The sequence below is a fragment of the Anas acuta genome, chromosome 6 (genome assembly GCF_963932015.1).
Source record: "Anas acuta chromosome 6, bAnaAcu1.1, whole genome shotgun sequence".
In the NCBI taxonomy this organism is placed as follows: Eukaryota; Metazoa; Chordata; class Aves; order Anseriformes; family Anatidae; genus Anas; species Anas acuta.
Genome location: NC_088984.1, coordinates 1,578,210 through 1,605,029, shown reverse-complemented (window position 1 = coordinate 1,605,029; position 26,820 = coordinate 1,578,210). Strand labels below are relative to the sequence as shown.

At 46.7% G+C, this 26,820-nt stretch overlaps 1 long non-coding RNA gene across 2 annotated transcripts; it reads left to right on the top strand.

Annotated features, from left to right (window-relative positions):
• Nucleotides 1-8,997: 8,997 nt before the first annotated feature.
• On the top strand, nucleotides 8,998-16,965 carry LOC137858751 (uncharacterized). 2 transcript variants are annotated; one of them, XR_011097978.1, is made up of 6 exons: nucleotides 8,998-9,445; nucleotides 9,577-9,749; nucleotides 13,852-13,936; nucleotides 14,769-14,861; nucleotides 15,497-15,621; nucleotides 16,308-16,965. It is a non-coding gene; the product is annotated as an uncharacterized lncRNA (long non-coding RNA). The 2 variants fall into 2 exon arrangements; XR_011097977.1 differs by lacking the exon at nucleotides 13,852-13,936.
• Nucleotides 16,966-26,820: the final 9,855 nt, after the last annotated feature.

Genomic DNA, 26,820 nt, shown 5'->3' with positions numbered 1-26,820 from the left:
CTATGGGATGCTGTGCTGGGGCAGCGGGGACCAGTGTGGGGCAGGGCCAGGGACCCCCTTGGGATGCAGTGGGGTACTAAGGGGGTCCCCAAAAGGGCAAGGCTTCTCCCTGATGCCACCAGTGGCACCCAGTCTGTGGGTTGGAGGTTTGGGGGATCCAGGGAGGGAGGTGGCAGCTCCCTGGCCGCAGGGCAGTGATGAGGATCGGCCGCTCCCACGCCGAGCCATGACTTGGGATATTGCTGAGTGGAGGATGTGGATGCAGGCACTGCCGGTGCCGTGAGCGCTGCCGTCGTTATCCCTGCCCGCTCTTTGCTGGAGTGGGGATTTAATTACTGCAAAGAGAGGGAGAAATCTGTGTGCCAGGGGCTGCGAGCAAGCAGTGCCCATGGCAGGCTGGGGGCGATGGCCATGCAGCACATCACACTGTCCAGGGCTGGTCCTTGGAGGAATAAATGGTCTCCTGGGAATAAACTAATGGGGCGGTGGAGGCCAGGCGCTCAGCAGTGATGCTTCCCGAGCCCCTCGCAGCTAATTCATCTCAGGGTGGTGGCTGTTTCGTGAACTGCTCACAAACAATTCCCCAGAGCCTGGACACAGCCCTCTGCTCACATCCTGGCCTTGCTGCCCCTCGTTGCCTCGCACAGTGCCTGTGCAGGGGCTGCTCCCTGCAGTGCCAAGCACGGCTGGTGCCGCCTCCCGCCCAGGGCAGCCCACCTACGAGGCCGTGCTGGACGAGGTTTGCTGCCTTATCAGATGGGACACGAGGAGAACATTTTGTTTTTACTGTTGGAGGAAGAAGATGATATTAATTCTAATTAGCGACGGGAGTGCTGGCAGTTATTTCAGCCAGAGGAAAGTGCTGGAAGAGAAGTTCCAGCTCCACGTGGCTCCTCGCAGTGCGCAGTTCCCTTGCCAAAAGGTGGATCGGGGTCGGCCCCTCGCATATCTCACATTTCACCAATTTCTGGCACCTCTCCCCCTGGTTAGGAAGTGGTTCACAGCCTTAAGCTGTGTTGGGGAAGTGCTGGGTGCTCCTGCACCTCAAAGTTAGTGGCTGAAGGTAAGGAGGATCCATGTGAGTGCTGCGGGCCACTAGGGAGGTTTTTTTTTGTGCATAAATCATTTGGAAATCCTAGCCTGAAAGTGCTTCAGAAATGTGTCCTAGGAAATGAGTCTCAGTGCCCTGAGGTAACAGCAACATCAGACCCATGCTAGAGATCAGGACGTCACAGCACAATAAAGCAGTGGTCGTGTAAAAATATGCAAAAGAGGGAAACTGTGGAGAAGGCAATCCCCGGTCATGTGCATGGTGCCCTGTAACACTGAAATTTCATCTACTTTGTTTTTTTTTTTTTTTTTTTTGTGATGAGGAGCTGATATCCAAACAGGCAAATGCTTTTTTGTGTGCTTTTCAAACCTCCCCTCTGTAATTTAACAGTGGGTTTAAGGCAAGGTGTGCAATTTAACCCCTCAAAAGCCCTGTCATTGCCTTTGCTCTTTTTAGCTTTATGATTTGCAAACCACAAATGGAGAGCTTCAAAGAGTGAAGTGTATTTCGTCTTACCCATTGAAAAAAGTTTCTGCAAGCTTTGGTGATGCAGATTTCAGTGCGTGCAGAACCACGTGTGTGCAGAGTACTTTATGGAAAGGATTGGGAAAGGGCATGCTCTGTTCCCTTCACCCAGGACTATAGGTGCTGGGAGGCTGGGGGCACCCGGAGCTCACCTGCAGGGCAGCCCCCAGCCTTGGGGGCAGTTTGGGATGAGGCTGGGATGGGGCTGCAGTAGGGATGGGGATGGGATGGGGTAGGGATGGGGAAGGGGATTGGGATGGGATGGGATGGGATGGGATGGGATGGGATGGGAATGGGATGGGATGGGGTTGGGTGGGATGGGAATGGGAACAGACACTTGCGGGAGCGAGGGACATTCTGGCCAAACGCTGCCTTCATCCTGCGGGACTTGAGCTGAAATCCACTCCCTAGGTGCTGCTTAGCCAGCTCCAGACAGCAGTGCCCAGGAGAGGGATGCCCCCAAAATCCTGCTGACGATGCATGCGAGCCACCTGAGCTTGCACAGAGCAGGATCTGTCTGCAGAGGCTGCTGGCTGCGCTCCCCACCCAAGCCAAGCCCCCCGCGGTGTGTCTGTGCGCACTCGGGGTGGATTTTGGTGCTGAGCAGTACAAAACTCGGGTCCGCCGGGGCCGAGGGAAGCCGAGCGCAGATTTCAGGTCGTGCAGTGACATCTAGTGTGTGCCGGGAGCTGGCGGCCGCCCTGCAGGGACACGGCACGGGCACGGGCATGGGCACGGGCATGGGCGCACAGCCCCCGTGGTGGGCTCAAAGGGATGGAGCCGTCACCTCCCTCATGTAAAGTTCGCTGACACCTGGTATCCAACCAGTGATGTTCAGCAGAGGTGGTGGCTGTCCTGTTTTCTCCTGTTCTTGTCCCACACGCTTCATCTTCAGATGCCAGCGCAGGAGATGCCACCGTGCAGTGCGTCTCCTTCATCTCCCTGCGTAATTCGGGTGCACAGCCACAGACATTTGGTGGGTAATACCAAGGAGGATCAAAGCACAATCCCAAAGGGCTGCCTGGCCCTCCCCGTGGCTTTGAGTGTGCAAATATTTCCTTATTTCCTGCTCAGTGGGACCAGGGGACAGCCCTAAACCCAGCCTGAACCCATGGTGCTGGCATGAGCCACGGGGGCCAGGGCCTGCCATGCCTGAGTGGCTTCCCCTGAGGGACAGAGCACAGAGCACGGGGATCTCCCCAGGGGATTTTAGAAAACTGTTTGTTGTTGTTGTATTTTATTTTATTTTTTTACTAGTGACTTCGTTTGTCATCTCAATTTGTTCTATTTTGATCAAGGCGATGAAAACAAGGCTCCGTCTTCTAAACTATTTTATCCAAGGAAGTGAGAAATTGTGTATTTATAAAACATGCCAGTCAATGGATGCGTGGAACACGCTCTGTTCCATTCTGGGTGTATTCCTCTGGTAATTAGCTATAAATACAGTCTCATTTGGTGACTGATTTTAAGTGTATTTATTCTACTTAGATGTGGAAAAATATTCATGTTGATCAGTTCCCCTGAGGCCTTCATCAGGCAAGCTTAATGAAAAGAACAGACAGGTGCTTTTTATGAGAGCCTTTTTTTTTTTTTTTTTAATTTATAAAAAAGCTTGTAACCATCCCTCTTTCATCCTGGCCTCCAGCTGAGAGCCCACGCCGTCAGCAGAGTTAATATCTCACAACAGGACCCTCTGGGCTTCTGAGTGTAAATATTCACGGCTTCATTCTCCTCCCTTTTCTTATAAAAAGCGCAATAACTGATTATGGGGGCTCAGAAAATAATGCCATGAATTTACAGGGCTTGATTCAACTCATACATAGTTAGGGTGATGCAAACAGGAGTGTGAGCAAACGGAGTGACATCGGTGCCAGGCTGATTGAACTGGCTGCCCCTTGGATATGTGATCTTTTTACAGAGTCCAATTCACCTGCAAACATCCCTGCTGTGGGCATCCCTGCTGCAGGTCTCCCTGCAGAAGTGGTGGCTTGTTTCCCCGCTGCAGGTTTGCTTTGATGATCAGCTCCTTCACCTCTGCAGCACTGCCTCAGGCAGCAAGCGCTGCTGGGGGGGTTGCCAGAGCACCTGGCCAGATGTGCTGCACGGGATAATTTGTTCCCAAAAGATTGCGATTACGGAAATGAATATATTTACTTCTTTTTCACTGAATAAAGCCACCGGGCTCTGTGCTCGCTCTAAACTGTCTTAGCATGTAATTTGGCTGCCTACTGGGATGGAGGTAATTAACGACAGAGGGGGAGACAGCTGTACCGATTGGATATGGACATGACACAAAGCGGCACGTCTCCGTGTTACAGAAACACTTTTCTCTGCTAATCCTGTGGGAAGTGCGAATCAATGCCCTCACCAACACAGCAGCAGTTTTCGGTGCCCTCCGTGAGCTCACAAATCACACCCAGGGAGCCAGCCCTCGCGGGACAAGCCTGGTTGGGCATGTGCAAAACCAGGGTCTGAGGAGAGGTGCAGGCGTGGGGCGAGCACCGCGCGGTGCCAGACGTGGCTGTGCAGTGGGACTGAGCTGGGGACATCACCCCCAGCCTCCTGGACATTCACAGCACGGCCACACAGGGCCAGCAGAGCTGCCTTTGGGCAGAGAGGCTGAGTGCCTGGGCTGGGGACCGCGGGGGTGGCACCTGCCTGTGCCTTTGTGCCATCGGCGGGCTCAGGTCTGGCCCCGCGCAGCACCGTGTGTTCATTAAAAGCTGCTTTCAAATTAAGTGGACTTCAGCAGCAGTTTTCTCATCTGAGCTACTGGTTCTCGGGCATCAAAGGCATTTAAAACGTTTCTCTATTGAAAAATTAACCGAGAAATGGGTTTGTGGAGGCTTCTCAGCATGCACAGCAGTGATGCTTCTTCAGGGTCAAGACCTGCAAAGACGAGTTTACAAGTGATGCTGTAATGAAACTACTATTAGCATTTAAATAGGAAGGCATTGACCAAATTTTTAATAAAATTACCCCTAAAAGGGAGCTTAAAATAAGCATTTTAAATTAAACCAATTTCCTCAAGCTCAAACCGGAAAACCTTCGGGTGATAATGGAGTTGAACGAGCTGAAATGCAGGAATGCTAATACACGAATCAAGGAGGAGAAAATTGCCTTCCTTGACGTCAGACGAGTTAGCTGGGTTTAACTGTACAATTGCAAGGTGTGGGCATCACCACAGCCCACTTGGGCTCCGCAGGGACTCCTTTGCTGTCCGGCTCCTTTGCTGGGGACAGGTCTGGGTTGTAAGCACCATGCAGAGGGGACAGGGGGCTTTTTGGGCGAGAACAAGTGCCAGCAGGCAGCAGGAGTCCTGTGGGACGGCTGGGGCTGCCCACGCAGCTGCTGCCTCCCCCAGCACAGGTGTGGGGCTTTCTGCAGATAGCAGCCGGGCTGTTATCACACCGTGCCTCTGGTGCTGGCAGCTGCAAGCAGGTCTCTTACTCTGCTGCTGGCAGATGGCACTTTGCAGTTCCCCCGGGGTTTGGAAAACATCAGAGGTTGCTTTCCTTAAAATGGTATTTCTTTCTGCCTTGCTTTTCACCAATAATTGATCCTAATGTGTTTTCACTTCATTTCAACACCAAGTTTTCATTGTGCTTCTGCTCTGTAAGGATTCAGACCCATTTTCCTGCACCCGTTTGCACTCCTCAATAAACATTTCATTTCCCTGCAAACCTCCAGCATGCAGTATGAACATGAGAAGGATCCCTGGGAGCTAAAACCATCCCCAGCTGTGATGTCCCCAGCATGTGTGCTCAGCAGCCTCCAAAAGCATAAGAAATACGGTGCAAACCAGGCTTTCAGCTGTAAAAATATGATTCTATCCTTCTTAGGTGTTAGTGGTAGACCAAGAGTGAAACAAATTTTGGAGAAGTTTTTTTGGAAGATTTTGTTTAAGGGAAATATCTGCCACTGTTAATCAGAACTTTTGCAGGTTATTGTCAGCCTCCTAGTCACAAATTACCAGGCAATATGTCAGGCTGTGCAGTCTGTCATAATCTGATGATGTTTAGTCAATGTTTTACTTAGTTTTTTAATACCTCAGCATGCCCTAGATCACAGGATAATGGAGCAAAAAACCCTGTCCTGCCTTCTCAGGGCCTGGTAGTGTTTTCTTATATAATGAGCAAATAAAAAAGCCCCACATGCTTCACCCTCTGTGATTTAATGATTTAAGGGTGGGCACATTTGTTATGCAAAGATCCTGCCTGGCCAGCCTGTGCTTTCATGCCACAGCCTTGTGTGAAGCCGGGGGGAAGAGAGGAGACGACCAGAGGTCCCCGAGTGCCACCTCCTGCTCACAGCAGCTCCTCCAAGCCAGCACCAGCCCTGATTCATGCTCTACAGCATACAGGATCCCTGCTTATAGCAGCAGATGAAGGGATTGAAGTGGGAAGGCTCAGCATCCTTCTCGAGAGTACTTGTCTAGTTGCTTACATTTGTTGTAAAATAGCATTTCCTCCTCCGCTGTCTTTTTAAGCTGTCTGATTTTTGAGTTTTCAACAGAAACCTTTTTAATAAACTCTCACAGTGTGACCTTATAGTGTGGAGGATGTGTTTTCACTTTAGAAGTACAGTGCAGTTCGGTGGTATCTCTCCCTGAATGGTACACCCCCAGAATCCTCCTCTGATTTCTCTCAAACGCTGTCAGTCTGCCTCTGCTAAGCGAGATCAATTCCCAAATCCATCCTCGAGGAGCACTGCTGCGATCCTTCCTCCTGCTCATCACTACTTGCTCTTTTTGCACACCCTTGAGTTATTTTGGCCAATGCTGTGCCACTCACCGACCCCCCTCGTCCTCCTTTTGCAATGAATCCCACCTAGCACTGCTATAATGCTTTTGCAGAGGTGAAAGCCCACATTCCTGTTGCTGGTGTGTGCTGCAGCAGCAGGGCACACTGAGCACGTGCAGCCTTTTTCTCCATCATCCATCCACCTCTCCATGTCAGCTAAAGAGCTGTTCACGAGGAACCACCTGAAATCAAGGGCAGCAAGCCATTAATTGAGTTAAGGACGTTGGGCTGTGCCAGGACACCCAAAGCAGTTGTGCTGGGGTCTGGGATGCACCCTGGGACACGATGGAGGCGGGATATGGAGAAATAATGTGGAGGTTGTAGATAGGAGTAAAACATTAGTGACCAAAATCCTGGGTAGATTTGGTGAAGGGAATACTGACACTGAAAGTGTGAGCGAGTATTAAATGGAAAAAATAGTTGGGTAAATACAGCAATACTTCCTTTTTCCCGAGGAAGTTTAATTGTGTTAGTGTTTGGTTCTGCTTATTCAGATTGCATGGGCTGAGGGCTGCAAGGGATGGATCGAGACCTCGCCTGCTCCCGCAGTGCTGCTGGCTTGTGGGGTTTGGAGGGGAACGGCGAAAGGACAGTGCTGTTCTCCGAGTGAGTGCTCCTCTTTGGCTGCCCAAAATAAAGAGAGATTTATCCCTTCAAACTGTGTTCTCTGCCACTGCACTGCCGCTGCCTGCAAGGGGGCAGTGAGGTGAGAGGAAGCGAATTTCACCTTTCTAATAGCATTTTTAACATCTGTTCCTCACACAGCTAACCGTGGCTCTGCCTGCAGAGTCTGTGGTAGGGTGACTAATAAAAATGACTCTAGTTACCGGATTAAATTTCAGCCTTCTGAAACAGTGGATCAATATCTTGATGTTTAGAGGAACAAGTCGTTTAGAAGTTGAGTAATGGCCTAGCAGTCTTGAGATGGGAAAAAGCTAAGAAAAAGCCTGTACTTTTACTATATAGCTGCTTCCTCTGGTTGGTAAATGGTGGAAGAAGTTAGAGCTCAGGGGAAAATGGGCTGCCCTACAGTGCACGGGAGCTCAAGCGCAGGAGCGGGCACTGGCTTTACCTTGTGATCAGGGCAGGAATTTTCCACAGGGTTTAGAAGGAAAAAGTCAGTGCCAATCTTTCAACTCTATTGATCGGTGAGCATGAAGCATCTTCTGAAAGACTAGATAAAGTACTAGATATAGTCCTAAAATACTTTCCCATGTAGGAGAGAGTCTTTCTTGCAGCTGCAGGAGCTCGCAGCTTCCTGGGGGGAGTGTGGGCAGTGCTGGTGTGCCAATGTGCCATGTGTGTGTGCCATGTGTGTGCCGTGTGTGTGCAGTGTGTGTGTGTTTTGGTGCCCTGCCAGCAGAGCCAGGTGAATGCTCAGCCCTTGCCATGGGAAGCAGCACATCTAACACAGCAGCCAGGAACTGCTCCGTTAGCCAGGGGACAGGAGCGTGGCTTCTGAGTGCTTCCTACAGCTGGGTGAGATGCTATTCCTCGATAAAAATAGAATTTTTAACCAGCAGTCTTGGAAAGCACTTTATGCCACACCATTAGGCTCGCAGGGCAATAAAAACATTTCTTTGCCTGTCCAAATGTAAAAAGGAAAAAAAGAAAATCAATCTCTCTGGAGCCAGTTGTTATTTAATGTTCTTACTTTAGCAACGTGGCTCAGGCTGTCATGGGCAAAGTTAGCTTTTTGTGGTGCTTGTTCCAGGAGTGAACAAAGGCATTTATCTCCAAATTGCTTTCACCTAAAGCCATCCTGACACAGGACCGTGGCTGGGGGAGCTGGGGGAGCTGCTCTGCTGAGGCCTGGGGTGCTCGGGTGCAAGAAATCTAAAACCTTAATCACATCTTTTTCTGTGCTCTCACAATAAATTTGTCGACACAGGACACGAAACAGCTGCAAAATGTGGTGTGGTGAGACGGGGAACAGAGCTCCTTGTGAGCATACCTGTAGTGGGAGCTCGTTGCATCTCTCTTACTTGGTGCATCTCTTGGGGATTATTTTGCTCTTGGCTTTGTCCCTAGATAATATTTATTATTCTGGTCAGAACCAGCCAAAAAGCAGAATGCAGCCTGTTTCTGAACCCCTGGCTGTTCAGAATACCTGCTCCTCTGCGCACCAGCCTGCAGCTTGGCTTTCTGTCCTGACGCTTACAGCCTTCTGAACTCCACTGCTGGAGCCTTGGTGTGAGAGAGCCTCAGGAAGGACAGCAGGGCACACACTGCATCTGGGGAATCTGCACGGGGAGGTCTGAAGACAGCACCAGGAGCTGCCGTGCTCAGTGCAGCCTCTTGCAGGGCTGCGAACACCCAGCACAAGTCCTCCCCGTGCCAGGGACACCAAGTGCAGCTGGAGCAGTGAGGATGCTCGTGTCCAGCCCACCCGCAGCTGGCACCAGTGTCCCCATGCCCCGTGCTCCAGCAGGAGCCCTGCCCAGCTCCACCGAGCCGTCCCATGCCAGAGGGCTTGCAGCTGGCTCTCGTGAGTCACCTCCTTGAGCACACTGCAGCCTCTTTAAGTAGTCTGCGGTGGCAGCCTGAGCTGGTTTGTGAAGTATTTTAATAGCAGGCTGGCTTGGCAAACCTTCTGTGCTGCTCCGCTAATGACACAGTGCCAGACTGCAAAAATGCCGCAAAAATGCAGTGAAATCAATAGAGGAAGACAAAAGAGCAATCAATGCTTTATATTTACTTAATTAAATACTATCTGATGCTCGACCTCTAAATCTTTGGGACTAGATTAGGTTTAATATCTAATGATCAGCCACGTGAATGGTATTGATTTAAAATCATGATGTTTAAGCGATCTGTTTTTCAGATATATTAAAAAAAAAAGGATTAAAGCTTTCATTATTGTATATAGGATGGGTACTGGAGAAATTTTCAGGAAAACAAACAACTGTTTGGACTGAGTGCTATAAAGCTGGAGGATTTTGCTAAGATGAGTTTCTTTTGCAGCCTCTCTTGTAGTACTCCGATGCGTTTTTTCCCCTTAGTTTGATAAAGGCACTGCTGGAGCACGAGGAATACTGATGAGCACACGTCCAGTAAGACAGGCAAGGTAGGTCCTCTGAGCCCCACGTCTCTGCTGATGGCTAGGCACTTGCTAAAGAAGCTGCCAGCCTTAAAAGCTATATACTATCAGCCCTGTAATATCAGCTACAGTGTTTTTCCCCTGTCTCCCCCTGCCAGATATTGAAGGAACTTGAGCTGCGAGGCTGGTGCAGACGGAGCCAGCTGGCTCTTAGGCCTCCCTTTAAAAGTCAGCTTTCAATGGCCGTTAGAGCAAATTGAGAAGATGTGTGTAATGGCTTTGGCAGGGCTCGACACAGAAAGAAAGCTGGATAGTGTATGAACAATGGGAGGTAAGTTTGTGGAGTTCTGTCTTTGCAAACCCCATGTACACCCCTTTCAACTTTGCAGAAAGAGGGGCTTTAAAATTGGAAATTGTTAGAATACAGCCGCCTTTGCCATGCTTTATTTAACAACTTTAGCATCTAACACGTGTGGTCCTCTGTTCTCCGTGCTGCTTACTGTGGGGCATTGTAGGGATGTACTGGTAGGTATTTTCCATGTTTTGGAAGTCCTTAATGCCAATTCTTGGCTAAGACCATAGGTGCTTTTCTCAGGATGGCTTTCCACGGGTGCTACCGTTGCCAAGCAAAGTCAGAAAAATTGTTTTTCCCTCTCAAGGGCAGCTGGGAATATTCTGAAATCCAGCTTTTCTTTCTCAGAATGATTCAAATATTTGCCCATGATGCAGCTTCTAACGATGAGCTCTGTATTTGGCACCTTTTGTTGTCCTCTGTTTTCCTTTTGTTTTTACAGGATGCCCCCATTTTTGTATTTCTTTGCCTGAAGCCTGGGCAGAGCTTAGTGATGTTTGTATTCTGTATGTAATTATTTTACTGCAAGCGTTGCACAGAACTCCAAGAAGTCTTCTGTGTTGAAAGATAACTTCTGTAAAGTATTAGATATATAAAATTTGCCAGACTTGGAAACTTTTTTGTGCAGAGTCTGTTAATTTAGCTGGTATGTAAGGGAACATGTTTTTTTTGGATGCTCTTGTTGAATGAGCACATCCCAGGCTCTGGAGTTTGGGATCAGGGTGCAGGTCAGGCTGGAAAGGGGACTGGAATTTATGTTTTCCTTCTCAAAAAGAGGAAAAATATCTGGTAGGTGTTGTGTGTGCTACTCCTGACAGATACCTTTCTGCATGCTGGTCGGAACAGAATACAGGAACAGAAACAGGAACAGGAGTTACACTGAGACCAGTCGCTAATAACCCTTTTTTCACACCTTCCACGCTGCTTGGGACTTCTTCTAGGATCTGGCCAGGAGGATGTAATCCTGCTGACATAGCTCCAGGCTTAAAATGAAATCAGTTAAGGATTTCATGATCTTCCTTTCTTTCCATCAAGTTATTCTGAAAGCGTGGAAGGAGGAAATTGAAGTGGTTGGATTTTTCAGCTGTTCCTCTCCTGTTACGCGTTTCTTGACAGGAATCAGGGTTTTGCTTCTTGCACTCATGCAGAAAATATTGCCAGAGGTATCCGGTGTTTTACTACAGAGCTGGTAGGAACAGAGGAGTGCTAAGCTCAGCCTGTGCCTATCCTTTATCTTGCACAATGATCCCGAAGCACGATAAATGCCAAGAGAAGAAATTAAACATAAATTGAATTTTTTGGGGGGTCTTATTATTTATGAGCAAATAAGGAAATAACTTCTAATAACCATCACAGGCGTCTTATCATATTACTTAAGCACCAGCCAGGTGAAGTGCTGTGCTCTCCTACAACCACCAATGTGTGTCCCATCAGCCTGATGTTCAGATTCCCCAGTCCCAAAGGAACCTCACCCTCCTGCAGTAATGTATCCAAGCACATGGGCAGAGAGTTTCGTTTACAGTGGCTTTGCTGTAAGTCCTGCCCCCCCGGGACACATTGCTCAGTGTCCATGGGGTTGTTTTGACCTGTGTGTGACAGCCTGTCTTGCACAAGCACTTCTCAAGCTCCTGTCTGTTGGGGCTGTGCGCAGCAGGGGTGCTGGTGTGCATGGGGAGCCCAACGTGGGGCTGTTAGATGTGGGTGCTTTCTTTTTAGGCAATTTTGTGACTCCATCTGGATATATATTTCCGTATCATCAGTTGTTTGAATATGCAAATAGCTATATTGGGAATGTGAGAGAGGGCTGAGAGAAATGCAAAACTGGGGTACTCCAGCAAGAAATGTTCTGAGGTCAGCCTGATGCTGAAATCGACTTTCAGCGGAGTCCAGAATGCATTCAGCATGTCAGTGGGGCTCTGAGATCTCCTGGAAAGGAGGGCTGTGGGAAACAGGCTCTTGCTGTGGCTCTTCTTGCCTAGCAGGTTATTAAATTTTCGAGCCACTGTTTTGTTGTGAAATAGCTGTATTGGAAAGCACTCGATTGCTAGCACATTAATGCAGCAAATGGAACTAAAGAATAACTGTAATTAAAGCATTAGGATACAAAGAGCCTTTCAAGACATTCCAGATGTATCCAGCCCTTGGAGAATCAGAGAATTTGGTTGCATTTAACAGCCTTTGTTGAGCTTGCTGGCCACCCAGATCTGGTTTTGGCAGGTCCATGCAAAAACCTTTCAGTGGCTTGTTGCTGCATGTGGGGTCGAAATTGGGACTAGTTTCACCCCAGCAGCTGGCTGATGGCCTGAGCACTGGGCTGCAGTTCGAGGTGACTCTCCTCTAATTGCAAGGCACGGAAAAGCCCCATTTTCTGTGCCTATCCTGCCCCTTGCTGCAGGAGTGCTTGTGTTGCTGGTGACAGTGGTGTCTGAGTAGTGCCTCCTTGCCCATGCCTGCCCTGCTTCCCAGAGGAGAAGCAATTTATTCTCCTTTCCACCTAGTTCACAGTCCCTTCTGAGAAGAACTTGTCAGTCAGGTGTAATTGCACTAAATTACGTGCAGCAGATCGGCTCAGAAGTGCTGTCAGAGGGCCCTGGTCCAGATGAGCTGTTGGTGCAGCACCAGGCCAGGGGAGCCAGCGTCAGGGGAACTGGCCTCATGTCTCTTGCAGGCTTTTCACTGAAATACTTTCATTTATTTTTTTTTTTTTTAGGCGTGCTGCATAGCTTTTCTTTTATTTGCCAGTTACTTTAGCTTTCCAGCCCGTAGAAATAACACGAAGCTTAGTGGGAAAGATGTTAAATTCCTAGCTGATCTATGCAGCCAGCTAACAAGCTGAGCAGGCTGAATCCCACAGAAAGGTGGGCCACGAACTGCAGTCCCTTCCACACACTGGGTTTAAGCCTCTTTCTGTAAATAACATTTTGAGGTGCTTCGCCTTGCTGTGGCCTCGTGTGCCCTGGTGCCATGGGCTCCACGCAGAGCCCAGGTCCCTCTGCCTCTCGGGAACACCTTACAAATCCCCCAGTGCTGCATTTTAACCACTCCATCCAGCACTGCAAACTCAAACTGATCAGCGGGCTGGGAAGTTGCAGGTGATGTCTGCAGGGCTCAGGCTGCTGCATGTGGCTGGCAATCCACGGCCACCCCTGCTGGGAGGGTTTTCATGGCCTGTGTATGAAGGAATGAGGGAAACGTGTAAGAGAAGGCAGGCTGGCTGCACGTGCACCCACCTGGGGCAAAAAGTCGGGTCTCTAAGCAATCCCTGTACCTCAGTGCTTTGTGGTTTTGAAAAAATAAAAATAAAAAAATAAGGGATCTGGTGAAAAGACACTAGAAGAGAACACTTTACTGCACCCATGCATGTGACTAGATACAAAGGCATAAAGAGAAGACATCTGTTCCTTCCTGACACCTTGCAGTACTTGTGTTGATTTGGTAAGGATGATACATACACCAGGGGGACGCTTGGCCTATGGACTCCTACCCTGAGCAGCACTGGGTGTTCGGGTGCTATTTTGCACTAAAAATATTTTGCACTAAAAATATTCACCTTCCATAAGCATAGGGAACACTAATCCCATACAAGGATTACACTTCTGAGGGTAATATTTTACAGCATCCATAAGCTCGGATGCGTGGTGGGTTATCGCTCGTCTCTGCTTCAAAAGAAAAGAAGGGCACAAAGCCAATCCCTCACCGAATTACCATTTTCAAAATGCACCTTACAAAAGTCCTTCCCTTTGTTACAGACAGGGCAGGAGTTTCATGGTACTGTAAAAGCAAGCTTCTGATTGTTTCATTGGTTTTGGGACTTTTATTGGCTTTTTCACTGTTAAAGTCATTTTTGTTAACATTTAGTAGTGGTCAGGGCCCACAGGCTGTCTCTCTGACCAGGCAAATCCCACCTTGCTGCTGCTTTTTCCTGGCCAGACCAGTGCGGGAGCACATGGAGTGCAAATCTTTGGGGTTCGAACACACCAAACTCCCTTTCTGTGACCACACGCCTTGCAGTATCTCTCTGGTTGGCACCTGCTGCCAGCTGGCCGTGTGCCTGGCTAAATCCGCAGTGCGCTCCGTGCAGGTGTTGCTCCGATGGCACGGAGCTGCTGGGATCGTGGGCACGGAGCTGGGCAAGGGGGCTGCAGGAGAGGAATCCATCTGTCCGGGTTTGTGCTGCTCCTGGTGTTGGCCCAAGGTCATTTCTTGCTCTGCACTGGTGTTACTGAAACTTTCTCATGAGTTTTTTGTGAGCCTTGCAACAAGAGGCGCTGGGACAAGGGACGTGCCCAAGCAGCAGGGTGAGGTGACCGTGGGGCACTGCGGCTTTCCTGCACGTGGAGAAAGTGGGGACCAAAGGGCAAGAAACCTGGGAGCACTGAGGGCAAGGAGCGACCCACTGCCAATTAGTGATTTAATTCCCGTCCCCAGCAGAGCAGGGCTGCACCAGCGTGATGCTGTGCTGGCACTAATTAGCCAGGTTAATCCCCTGCATTAAATTCAGCTGTACTAATTATTCTGGGTCCCGTGCTGCAGCCTTGCTGCTGCCAGTTTCTGACCCCGTTTGCTCCCCTGTGGGCCCCAGCAGCACTGCATCGGGCATGGGGCTGCCCCACAGGAACTGGCTGGCTCTGGTTGCATTGCTGTGGGCAGTGAGCAAGAGGCAATTTAATTTTTATTTATTTTTAATTTGTTCCCTCAAGATTCCAGCCAGCTGGCTTTGTTGCAGGTGGGCAGTGGTTTCACCCAAAGCAGAAACTGGAATGCAAAAAGCAAATGCATCTCATACTCTGGAGACAGGCTCACTGGGGACTGGCACGCGAGGAGCTGCAGCCGCTCTCAGGGCTGACAGGCTTAAAAATAACCCGTAAAAACCCACTACCTGTGGGTAGTGCAGAATAAATGTGGCAAAAGGGTTTTTAATATGCACTAGCACCCACCAGCACAGATGCTGATGTTACGATGGTTAAGCAATATTAACTTGTAATCTCGTAATTTTAGGTTCATTGCCTCGCAGTGTGCAAAGCCCACACCTGCCAGAAATGCATTTAAAGGGAAATTGTAGCACGGGTCCCATTTCAGCTTATTAAGCCAGTGAGTACTAATTATGTTTTTTTTTTGTTTGTTTTGTGTTTTTTTAATTATTATTTTTTAAATGGATTTCTAAACAAAAGCTTTTTATTTATTTATTTTGCAAAGAAATTGCAACCTGCTGTTGAAGGAAGCAGAGCTCGGGTAGTGCTTCTGCTACCCCAAATGGGCAGGCTGTACAGCTGCCCCCACTGTGCCTGGTCCTGCTGCTTGCCCCGAGCCCTGGCACACCTCATGCTCATTTACTAAAGATCAGCAGCACCCGAGCTGTGCGGGGATCGGAGCTCACCTCTCCGCAAGACGTGTGTGCAGTGTTTTTCTAAGAAATGGTCTCTGCGCTGGCTTTTCTCAATTGGCTTTGTAAATTTAGGACATGCTTAGAAATATTTTACACACAGAGGTAACCAGCTCCAATAAAGGAAGGAACCCACAGCTCAGAAAGAAGTACAAAAATTAGGGAGATGATCAAATAAAACATCAGGCATGGAGCTATAAGCATTAAATATTAACGTGAAAACTCCAGGACTGCAGCTTAGGATTTGCAAACACTTACGTGCTCGAGGAACTTTAAAAATTAAATTGACGAAGCTTTAATATTTAAGCACTATGTTTAAAATTTAACCGGTGCATTTCTGCAGAGCGGCGAGGTGGATGCTGGCGGGGGGACCCCCTCGGCGTGCCGCAAGGTGCTGCGGCTGCCCCCTGAGCCCCCAGCAGCATGGGCAGTGGGCTGGAGATGTTGAGGCTGGACTTCAAAGTCTGTGTGGGTCCTGTGCATGTTTGTTTTGTTGGCCTCTCATGCAGTACTGGCCTCTGGGATAAAAATGGGCTTGGGGATAAAAACAGGCTTGCCTTAAGGTTTTAGCCCACATGTTAAGACTATGGAAGACCTTTCTTATAAAAAAAAAAAAAAAGGGAAATCAGTACATGATACTTTCAGTATTTTCTGTTAAAACACAGCAAAATAAATATGCTTTTCATCCCTCTTTAATAATTTTCCAAAGAAACCATGAAGGCTACAGGAAGACCTAGTTGGGGAAAAAAAAAACACCTTTAAGACTGCGTGAAAATCTTTACTGGTGGATGGATGCATTCACCTGAGTACCAGTTGTGGTTTGTAAATGGGGGAATCTCCGGGCTCAGCACCTCTGGGACTCGTTCCTGGTGCTCACAGAGCTGCTCCATGCCCCACATGCACAGCACCAGGGTCAGGCAAGGGGCAGCACCTTGCACCACCCCAATGGGGCCCTGCCTGCTCCCTGGCACTTGTGATGTGGAAGAAATATCCTTTAACACGGAACTGGCACTGCATCCCTTCCACTTGTTACTTTTGATGCTACCTCCAACGGCACCGTGCTCTTTAAAGCTTTTTAAAATGTATTTATTTTCATTTTATTTTGTAAAGAGAAGCTTGGTTAGACAGAACACCTTAAATATCTCTTCTTTCAGCTGCGGTGTTTGTTCTGATGTGCCACTACCGCTGTGCTGAGCGGCTGTTTTCATCTCAGTGGGATAAATCCTAAATAAGTAATTTCCTTGTGAGAAGAGAGACTGCACTTACGCTGCGAGGAGGCTGCACGGAGTTGCTCAAGTCCTGCCCAAACCTCCCTGCTGGGGAGAGCAGCGCTTGGCACTCAGGGCACAGACCTGGAAATGTAAAACCCAGGCACAAAATTTAGAGCTTGGGAAAACTGGGTATTAATAACGGTCAGCCTTATGTATGCTGATTTCCGTAAAAAGAGGTGCAATGTTATGGCCAGAGGCAAGCTAGCAGAAGGCAAGGCAGAGCCGTGCCAGAGGCATCGCCAGCAAGAGCATCTTGTGTGTTTTTATGGTTCTCTGATTATCAGGGAGCAGCAAACGATAACACCGATGGTAACATCAGGTTATACACTGCTCCTATGAGGAGCTTTACAGGTGCTTTTTTGGAAGGACAAAAGAGATTTTCCACATGCTCACCTGCTAAGAGGGTGTTAACGCTCTGTTCTCCCAGGTCCAACCCCGGCCTCTGCTGTACCTAAATTGCTTACCTGGGAAGGAGTCAGGGACAGGTGATTTATTTGGGTATTGACGTTCAGACAGCAAGCGGGTGTTTTTAATTTTATATTTGTATACAAAGAAGGACACACATGAGAGACCATAACCTAACTTTTAATTACGTGAGTAATTGCGGTCCTCGGAGCAGGCGTTTGGAGCCAGAAAATGAATAGTGTGAGTTATTTCATCTTCTTAATTAACATTCAAAATGCATTTTTATTAAGAGTCAGTTAAAAGGTCGGCTTTAAAACAGCTTCTGCCATTTGCTATCATTTTTCAAACAAATATGGCAAAATTGCAGCAGCTCTAGCCCTTTCAGCTTGCATATGGAAAACTTCTTCATTTAATGATGCTATGTCTTCATTCATTTGTCATTTTTAATTAACATTTGGAAGTAATGAGCAGTTGGTCTTTGCGTGGCAGATCTTAATGCTAGATTGCGTTTTCCTGCAAAAAGTTAAAAGGGAAGGTTATTTGGCACATTCCAGTTTTTTTTTGCTGTTTCCTGGCAGTTTCTAACTCCAGCAAAACATTGATTTTTGGTTTCCATTCTCCAGAAGTATGTTGGGGTTATTTGCACCCAGAGCTGAGAGCACTGTATGGTGTTTGTACAGAACCAGGGTAACAAGGAGAGGTAATTGTGCACGAGTACTTTGAAAGGACAAAGTTCTTGTACCTGGGGCAAACAGTGTCCGGACAGCACAGCTGAGTTCCCAGCTTTTCTCTTATCTTACCCAAATGCTAGAGCAATGCTGCTTAAATGCATAGGCTCAAGGATAAAAGCAAGCAGAAAACAGAACTGCAAAGCCAAAAATCAAACTAACAGTGCAAAAATACAGTACCTCAATACAAATTAAAGAAAAAAAATATTAGGGAGCAGAGCTGGCCTCCTGGTAATGAGCAAACGGAGCCTGGGAAATATCCATTTATTGCCTCCTGACTTTGTAATGTGCAAATCCCGGGACTGTGAGGAGTTCTTACAAGACTTGCAGGCTTGATCAAGAGTGGAAAATGTGCTGTGTATCTGTGCAGCAGCGAGCTTTCCAGAACAAAGAGAAAAGGTCAAATTGTACCTGAGCCCAGACTCTGAAACTTCAGCGTAATGCCGTTGGTAGCCTTTCACCAAAAGTGGCATTATTTCCACCAAAATGCTGCACAGTTTATATAAACCAACAGAGTGCAAAACCACTTTGTTTCACAAATGTCACCATCTCAGGCTTTGGCCAAGTTGCTTCGCATTTGTCTCCCACCCTTTTGCCACCCCTTCTCCCCACTTCTCAGGCACAAAGCCCAGCTTCTTGCTTGGGAAGAGGCAGAACCAGAGGGCTCTTTGGTCTCTAACCTCTCATGTGTTGGTTACACCGCATCTCCTTGACACTGTTAACTTGTTTTTTTACCCACATGATGTCTGAATGCAAAAGACTTGTGCGTGGCTCTGTGAATATGTTTGTGCTTGGCCGTGTTCATTACAATTTGGTCGTGGCTCCAAGAAGCAGCAGCTTGCTGGGGAGTGGTGGTTTGTTGGGGATCTGGAAGGGGGTGGCAGCAGGGCACCTCCAGCATCGGCTGTGACATCCCAAAAATCACACATCGAAGCTTTCCTGAGGATGGAGCCATGAAGGCAGCTTCTAAGAAGGATTTTGAGATGCAGAACCATTCAAGATGCAGGGTTTCTTCCTTTTATAAATACTTGTGTGTTCATGTACAGATAAGATAATCTTTGAACCCAAGTTGCGTTATTGTGGCTATGACTGAGGAGCCTCCCACCATGCCTTCATCTTGCTCCTGGAGGGCTGGTGTGCCATGGTTTAATGCGAGGCTCTGCATCAGGCTTCTGGGCAGTCTGAAAGGCAGCCCCCACTGGGGGAGCTGCTTCCCAGTGCTGCCAGCACCATCCCACCCCAAACTGGTGGGTGGGAGGCTGCTGCCTATGGTGAGAGGGAAAAGCGACCTCGCAGATCTTTGACTCTTTGCTGGCTCATCAATTAGTGAAAAACAGCACCCTGCCTAAGACTTTTTTTCTCAAGACCCTCAGAGATTAATCACATTAAAGTAGGTCTCATAAATAATTCACCACTGCTGACTTAATGCCTTTTTTGTGCAAAGGCCAATTATCAAAACAAACATTCAGCTCTATGTAGGTCCGTAAATGAAAAAAGTCATTTCTATGACATGTAATATATGTTTTCATTTACAAATTGTACCAGCACATGCAACTTTAAGTGTCTCTCCCTCCACGCTTCTTTAAAAGGGTCCATTTAAAAAAAAAAAAAAAAAAAAAAAAAGGGAAGAAAAGGATGTGGTAAAAACCAGCCTGCCAAGAAGGACAGAAGAACTTTAAAGGTTATTATAGCTGGTTTTGTTTCCAGATTAATGGAACTTTATCCTAATGAAACCATTCTTTTACTGGCTCACGTAGATCCAACTTTTGCTCTTGTTAATAAAGCACCATAATTGGCTACTCCGGACGGCTGCCTGGGAGGTTTGCAGTGCTCACCCAGGCACAGCACGCCAGCCTGATCCAGCCCTCGGGACCTCCTGGGGAGGCTGGGCAGGCAGCCTCGAGGTCTCCCCACCCAGCATCTGCACCGATGTGTTAGAGTGGGGGTCCCAGGGAGCTGGAGGAGAAGGAACTGAAGAGGATCTGGTGGGTAAAAGCCCATGGGTGTGGGCTCCAGCTGTCTCCTCTTAGGCTGTTTCCAAGGATCTCTGACAAGGCCCATTCAGTGTAAGTGGTGCTTCGTCAGGGTGGGATGCTTGACTGCAAAACCAGCACTAGGTCAGGAAGCTCTCCTGTAGCAGCAGGGTCAAGACAGGAGCTGCACAGACCCGAGCTGGGGGAATGGGTAGTGGCTCCTTGCTGGAGCTCCTGGGGAGGAGGCATCTCCAGCAGAAGGACATCTCCTGGGGTGACCTACTTTGCAAGGGCAGCCTGTGCGTTTTGTTCGACTATTTTAAGCAATCCATAGTGCAGCATTGCCTGAAGAGGTTTTCTTGTGTATCATTCTCCAATAAAACACAATAGCAAAATTCTCATATAGTTTTCAAGTTACATTTTGAGGTCTTGAACGGGTTTGCTCTGGCTTAATGAAAAAGGCTGTGCATAATTCATTAAATTCACTTCTGCAAAAATTTGCATTTTTTCTTGAAAATATTTCCTCAGTTTTATAACAAACAAGTCAAAGTTATAAATCCTAAATGCGCTTTGTGGTGGCGTTCATAAAAATAATATACTTCGAGTGCATTCTAAGCACACTCCTTAAAAAGCTCCTGTGGCTCGGGCACGTAGGCAGAACCTGCAAAATGCTCCCTGACAGCTCCCCGCAGCGGTTCGGGGACTTGCCATCGACCAAGCCTGTGCTGTATTAGATTATCTCACCGGCAGCTGACTTCATAACACACGTGGCTAAATCCCTCATCTATATGAAAGTGAGACCTGGATCATTTCAAATTTTAACCTAGAAGTGGGTTAGTGGAAAGGTATGTCTTTAAAGTTTCATGGCGTTAGTGCTCAATATTCAGAGAGCTCCTTTGACTTCAGTAAAAAGTGATGAGATTTGAGGGAACTTCTGCTTTGCTCGATGAGATATTCGGTGTGATTTAAGTGACTCCGTTGATCTTGCAGAAGAGTCTCTCAAACATTATTCACTCCGCTGAGAAATATGGGATTGTTGAAAGCCGTTAGATTTTTACCATTATTGTTCAGGTTGTCTTATAGAAGGATGGATTGTCCCGTTTGGCTGATCACAAATCAGTATCATAAACACTATGTTCTGTAATTGCATTTCATGTAATAATTTATAGTTTCTTTAGTAAGAATATGGCTTATGGCACATAAGATAGAAGCAGTAGACATATTTAGCTAATGGATTTTTCTAAGCCACTGCAAAAAATTTATTTGCATTATAACTTCTCCAAACCATCCATTTTTATACTTGTATCCATTACCAAAGCAAAGCAAAATAATTTGAATCAAGTCCATCTGCTCCGGCTCAGGAGGGGGAGGGAAGGGGAAGGAAAGGCAGGTTATTTTACAAGTGAGGTATTTGGACGTGAGATAGGAGGATACTTTGCATGCTGTGTATTAAGTCCGGGCCAGGTGTGCTCTGTTTCCTTGCAGCCTTTCCAGTGGAGAAAAAGGCAGCACGGCAGAGTCCTGCACAGCTTCGCCTTGCCCTGCTGCTAGGTGGTGGGTGAGCACCCCCAGCCCTCGGAGGGCTTTCCCTTGCACATCTGGCTTGCTGGACTTCCATGGCAAGGGCTTGCTGGTGCACGTGCTCCCATGAAAGGTGCAGGGGGTGAAGCTGCACCGTGTACCATCCCTGCCTGAAATCGGAGCTAAGGAAATTATTCTGAACTTCTCAGCTGCTGGAAGGGCACTCCGATGCTGCACTCCAACCCCGTGCCTGCTGCTCCCAAAGGGCAGTTTTCGAGAAAGCCGCAGCTCTGCTTCTTAGCCAGACACCAAGCCCAGAAATCCTTACGGCTTTCACTTGGTGCCTGGCCCTGACATGTGGGTAATTGCTTCACCCTTTGTGTGGCTCTGTGCCTTCTCCGACGAGACGTTTCCTGGTTCAGACATTTCACTCGTGCTTATTAACTCTTCCTCTCTGGTCATGCTCGGTGCTACTCTGTCCGTAATGTATTTGGGAAGGAGGTTGGCAGTGTGAGATACTGCCGATGAGAAGCAGTTATGCCATGCTTTGCTTTGGTCATTCTCTGTGGGATTGTGTTTATAACACTGTATATTTATTGCTCAGAGGCGTAAGGGGTGGCACTGAACCCTGGTGTTGGTAGCTAAGCTTGATCTTTGGAACCTATCGATACATAGCCACCTACCTCGCTCTGGTTTTATTTGACACAGCCAAGCTCATACCAGTAAAATTTTAGCTGTAGCACAGACGCTTTTGCACAAGTTGTTACAAGGTTTTGCAAAATGTTTGGCCTAATTAATATTTGCCAGAAGCAGGGATGCTGTGCACACAAGCTTGTCTGGAAGGCTTAATTTTGTTTAAAAATCCAGACTAAGAAGGGGTCTCCAAGACGTGCTGTCATCTGTCACCGCTCACCCAAACCCTCTGCCACAGGTTTCTTAGGATTTAGGAAACATGCTAGGAACCATACGCTAGCCCAAGCACAAGAATCATTAACTGATAACGTCAAAAGAAATAATCAGCTGGATTCTTTCTCATCTTTATTTTTGTTGTCTTCTCCTCTGTCTCCTTCATGTTCAGTTTCAGTTTTCCTATCTAGGTTAGGTGTTTGGGGATTTCTCTATCTCCTACTGTGATTTCTTCACGTCCGATTTTCTCTTCTAAAGACAGCCTTTCTGTCCACGGCTGATAAGGCTTGTGTTTGGAAGATCAGGCTTTTTCCTTCACTTGTCTTTACCTCCTTCTTCCCCAGTGCTGTTTCTCTCCCCTGGCCAGTTCTCTCTTCCTCTCAGGGGAGCGTGCCTGGCTTTTCTTTCCCTTCTATTTTCTTTTTCTTGCTACCCCTGTTATCTGCAGCTCAGTTTGTCTCATATCTTTATGAAAATATTTGCTCCTATTTCTTTTTATATATATATATTTTTTTGCTTTTTCCCTTCAGCCTGCATTCCCTCAACTTTCTATTCCTCTTTTGTTTATATCTCATTTATATTCCAAGTTAAGTAAAAATGTACTGCTTTTGCTTCAAAGAAGTAAATCAGACTGGGTTTGCAAGGCCTTTTGATGCAGGACTATGTCACAAATGGACTCAAAACACCTACGGTGTCAGGCATAAGGTCATTCACAGCTTGATGGCTAGATGTTATTTCGCCATGAGACAAGGTGTTGTTTTTGTTGTTGTTCTTTTGGTTTGTTTGTTTTTGCTTTGCTTTTGTGTGTGAATTTAACTTCATATCCCATGTTTTCTTGGCAAACAGTCCTAAAAGCCCTCTTTGTTTCAAAATAATCATTAGTCAGTATGCCCATCTGCTCCGAGGACCCTCGAGGTACTGGCTGAGTCTGGTTTCTCCGTGATTGCTCAGTAGCAGGAGGTATTACAATCCACTTCTCCCCACCCTTAGGGGAATGCCACCATTCTGCAGCAACACCGTCTCATGTGAAGATGATATAAGGTAGCTTTGATGACTCCAGGAAAAAATGAGGCTATGCATGGAGCAGCATGATTAGGAGTGGCCCATGACCCCCTATGAAGCCCTGCAGGAAACTCCTGAAAAGGGAAATTTGGAGAGTAATTTCCAGCATCTGTATCGAGTGCACACCATGTGTTGTAATATTAGGGATGCAGTCTACATCGAGCCATTTCAAAGAAAGCTGGTAAAAAAGAAGTCCCAATTTAAAGCTTTATTGTTATGTTCAAAGTTGGTATTTTAATAAAGATATTGAAGAATTCCAAGAATTCAGCAAGAATTTCTGGGATATCTTTTCTGCTCTTACCTTCATTTTGCATTAGCATTTTATGCCAAATTAATTTATCAGCTGACATGTATATACATATCTATGCACATAAGTGTGTATATGTGCATATATGCATGCATCAGACATGGATAAGACTTTAAATAGCTTTTGCTGTTGTTGGTTTTAATTTTGTTTCTGTTGATGTGACTTGGGTCTATTCAAGTGATAAAGATTTGACTTCATGGGCTTCTGTATAGGCTTAAGTTTACAGTTATGTTCTTAGGCTGAGTGTTTCAGTAGTCTTTGGGGTATCTTCTGGAGTAGTTATCGCTGCAGTAGTGTCAGAGAGATTGCATAAATTGCCATGAGAGTGACCAGCCCCTGAACAATACTTGTATTTGTGCTGTATGCTAAGATGACCTCAAGCTGCAAGACTTCTCTGGCTAGTTTTAGAAAGCACTCGTTAGTGAGTAGTGTCCCTGAGTTTTCGTGGTGTTGTGAAATGTTCTGATTTATCAACATTAAATCATGATAGATCCTTATTTGAAAATGTCTATGAATATAACCATGCTGTTTACCACCTTAGCTACAAAGCACACATACCTTCTGTAATTTTGGAACAGTGTAAGTACAAAGAGATGTGGAACAACTTTCTGACTACAGCAAGTAGAATGAACTAAGTTAGAGTGGTGACTTTTTAACAAGATGTTGTCTACTAATAGGAAATCCACATCTGCATTGTTTCACAATGGCAGTATTGCTTTTCTTGGACTTTCTGGTAAGCTCTGATCCAATAGGTTTATTCTCAACACCTCTGTTCACCTTTAACAAAAAAATGAATAAGTAAATACAATATCTTCTATTGATTCTTAACTGCCCTCCATGCAATTTCTACAGCTGAACGTATGAAACATAGCCATAGCCTGTGCCACATGCAAACAAGTTTGAAATGATTGAATTTGCCTCTTTATTATTCCATTCTAATTCCCTTAAGGACTTCAGATATATAATTTGGGGACTCAATCTAGCTCTGATTTTATACCCAGTAGATTAACTTTCAAGTGTCTCTTTGAGTACCTCTGCACAGAAGAAAACAAAGGAGCAATATACAATTCTGAGTATTGCCTTTCCTCACAAATATCAAGCTTGCAATGGCTAACAACTGACTTTCTGTTCCGAGGACAGCAGTGTAATATCAGTCTCCAAACGTGGTCTCGCAGCATATGACAAGATTTCCAGCCTTTTTGCCTTTCAGTCAGAGCCAGTAGCCACTGAATAGATCAAGAAGTGTTTGCATTTTGCTCACTATTCAGTTTCATTTCCATCTCGTTAAACATGAGGGGGACGTAATATATTCATTTTGCAAGAAAATTCTATATTCCTTTGCAGTGATGAATGATTCAGCAAGGCACTATCAGAGTCAATAACGGTTGCGCTAAGCCGTCCTACTCTCCATTGTCATGTAATCAAAATACACTGCAGTAAAGGACACTTTGCATTCTCCCTTTCCATGCTACCAGCCCGCTAATAGTCCATACATTATCTAAAATGCCTGTTGCTTGGATCCTCTGCTTACAATGCCTTACAGTTGAGCTATCTGACGTTTCCATGCATGGAACTATTTTAATTCAACCATAACAGGTCTTTTCTATCTCTATGTCCCTTTCATTTTTAACGCTGGTTTTCTCGTCCTTCCTGATGTGAAATCAAATCACAGCTGTAGGCAGTGTCAGAAACGAATCGGGAGGGGCAGGGAGACTGAATTACATCCCTACACCTTTAACATAGTATCTGGCTGTGGAATTGCAGACAAGTTGGTGGATGCTAGGTCCTGGCAATATCTGAAAATTATTTACGTATGTACAACTGCATAACGACCTCTTAAAATCTTCCTTCATATTTACACTTCCTTCATATTTACCCTTGCATCTGTGTGGTAAGGAAGTGCGCTTGTCTCCATTTTACAGGTAAGGACAAAGTATTCAAGGAGAACATTCAGCGAGGTTAGCTGTAGCCCACAGAGACTGATCCTGGCCTTTTTTTGCAGACAGTAGGGAGTGGTGTGAGGTATGGTTTGCCAGAGCCCTTCTTCTCCCCACATTTCCTGAAGCCAGCTTTGTGGGTCCCCCTCCCACCTGCTCCCAAATAACTTGCCAGAGTTGCATGTGAAATCCATGGACATGTCAGGAGTTGCATCTGGAACCTCCAGACCCCTAACCTCTGGTCTCTCATTTCTCAGTGCGCTTGTTTTGCTAGGGGAAAGAAGAGCTGAGTTAAAGCAGGAGGATCACGCCAAGAGCAGCGTGTGAAAACACGAAGCCACGGGCACGTGTGCCTGTGCTTGTGTGCTGCAGTGCCTGGAAGTGCAGTGGCAGCCACCCGGCCAGCTTTAGTCAGCTGTGTTTTCATTACATAAGCAGTAACTGAGAATTACAGAGCATTTTAAGTTCAAATGATTAAAAAGGACACTTTCCAGGCAAAAGTATTTCCATAAATACTGTCAAAATGCTGGGAATAAAAATTTCGATGCCACCGCAGAGTTTGGGTGTAACAAATAGGTAGCTCATCTCTGGTGCAGCACAGGCACAGAGATTTGCGTCCAAAATGTAATTTGTTTAGATGATGTTAAGCTCCTGAAAACACAAAATTAGAATTAAATACCTTCTCAGCCATAACCATAGAGCTGCTCTCGTGATGCTAGAATACGCTGGAGCACAAGTGCTTTAGACAAACATAACAGGCTGAACAAACAAGCAAGAAACACTCCATATGCATAAAGGAAGCAATTTGTAAGCATTCTTGTTCTCCAGCAAGGCAGAGCAAGCAGGCAGCAGTCAGAATGATCAGCAATTTTACAGAATGTAGATATTACTATGTGTGTCCCCAGCCATCATTATTTTAATTGTCACTTTGTCATTGCTGGTGATATTTTTTTTAGCTCTTCTTTTCCGTATGTCATTTTCTAAATAAAGGCTTGGGAAATAAAAGCCTTACTTTGGGCCGAGTTCTGTCTGGGGAAGACTTATGTTAGCAGAAAGGAAGTTTGGTAACTCTCTGAGATCAGAGGCCAGAAGCTCACACTGTTCTCCTCCACTGTGTGCCTTGTCTGTGGGGCCAGCAGGACTGGGGCAGGACGTGGCCCCCTTACTGGTCGGGTCTGAGCTGCGTTTGAAATGAAAACTTCAGTCTGAAATGCTGTAGCCAAGGTGAACTACAGCCAGAGTGAGAGATCCAAGGAGGTGCTGGTCGAAGGGACAGGTGAGGCTGTTGTCAGAGATCAGTTTGGGGTCTACATGTCCCTTTGCTGCTCTACTTTCAAAGGACTTCTTTGCTAGGATCAGATCCTGAGTAGTTGTATAGCATCTGGTGTATGTGGAAGAAGAAGAGGGTTGTTACGTGTGTTAAAAAGCGTGTTCTGTCTCTGGTTGTGTTTCAGAGGAAAGATAATTTCAGTCTGTGCATCTCCCTTCAGCCCCGGATACCAGAGAAAAATCACAGAATAAGGGCTGCAAAAAGCCTCCAAGAAGCAGCACGTATGG